Source organism: Sinocyclocheilus grahami, unplaced genomic scaffold (assembly GCF_001515645.1).
Source record: "Sinocyclocheilus grahami isolate Dianchi unplaced genomic scaffold, SAMN03320097.WGS_v1.1 scaffold39989.1, whole genome shotgun sequence".
NCBI lineage: Eukaryota > Metazoa > Chordata > Actinopteri > Cypriniformes > Cyprinidae > Sinocyclocheilus > Sinocyclocheilus grahami.
This window is the reverse complement of record NW_015523634.1, coordinates 1-1,260: the sequence shown is the minus strand read 5'-3', so window position 1 is coordinate 1,260 and position 1,260 is coordinate 1. Positions and strand designations below refer to the sequence as shown.

Below are 1,260 nucleotides of genomic sequence, written 5' to 3'. Positions count from 1 at the left end.
AGAGGAAAAATATGATCAAATATGCCATTTAACGTCAAATAACTTACATAGAGGTTTATAGATAATAGATTTAGTTTGTTTTATAGTGTTAATCTGACTCAGATTCAGACAGGAATCGGGTGTTTTTCCACTGATTAAGGCAGAATACAAGACTTCTGCTTCTCACTAATGGCTGTCAAAAGCGAAGATGCTACAAAATGAATCATATTTTGTGAGAAAGTGTGGCGTGAAAGAGCAAAACAGACACTATTTTTGAAATCAGTGCTCCAAAATTACTACGAAGCAAGCATTTCATTCAACAAATGTGCTGCAGGACGCTGTGATCGGTTACAGAAAATATTATCCATCTAAACCTCTGAATCTGACTAGTTTCTCAGAAGAAGCTTATTATTTACAGTATTTGTCTAAAAAAGCTTTTCTGAAATTGAGTTAGTTGCTATTATTGTCCTCAAGTGGAAATTTGTCTTTGGCTACAGCATACACATTTGCATTATACTTTACTCTAAATGATAAAGCGGAGAGTTCCGGTGCTTGATTCTGATTGGCTGAGCCGCGTTCGAAGCTGTTGTGAATGACGCTACAAAGTAACACACACCTTTGTTTACGTTTGTGTGTTGCTCGGCAACCACTTTGTAGCAACCACAACTGTTTCTGAGGAGCTACATTGTTTGGTGGAAGAACACTGTGTTTATTAATATCATTACACTTTATTTGCTCTGTTTTATTTTGTGAAACCTTACTACGTATATGGAATAACTGTTTTATAAACGCAATGCGCCCCGTGAAGTCGTGGGCTACAGTGAATTTATAACAGCTTCACGTCGTACCTAACAATGCCCTTTAGCTGTTATAAACTCACGGTAAACCACGGCTTCACAGGGCTTGTGGCTTGATTAGATATTAGGGTAACTGGCTCAGATTGATTGGGTTTGATCATGTAAACACACCTCGTGTGTGAGCGTCAGATTCTGATGTGTGTGTGTGTGTGAATCAGGACGAGGCCAATAAGAACGGAGGGAAGTGGATCATCCGGCTGAGGAAGGGTCTGGCGTCTCGTTTCTGGGAGAACATCATCCTGGCCATGCTGGGTGAGCAGTTCATGGTGGGCGAGGAGATCTGCGGGGTCGTGGTGTCCATCCGCTTCCAGGTGCGGATCAGAAACATCATCCTGTCACGAGTTACTGTGTGTGTGAGTCTGACACCAGTGTGTGTCCACAGGAGGATATTCTGTCCATCTGGAATAAAACAGCCAGTGACCAG

General features: G+C 41.6%; 1 long non-coding RNA gene across 1 annotated transcript; it reads left to right on the top strand.

Annotated features, from left to right (window-relative positions):
• The first annotated feature begins 720 nt into the window (after positions 1 to 720).
• LOC107580686 (uncharacterized) lies at positions 721 to 1,249 on the top strand. The gene is made up of 2 exons (XR_001608680.1): positions 721 to 1,147; positions 1,219 to 1,249. It is a non-coding gene; the product is annotated as an uncharacterized lncRNA (long non-coding RNA).
• Positions 1,250 to 1,260: the final 11 nt, after the last annotated feature.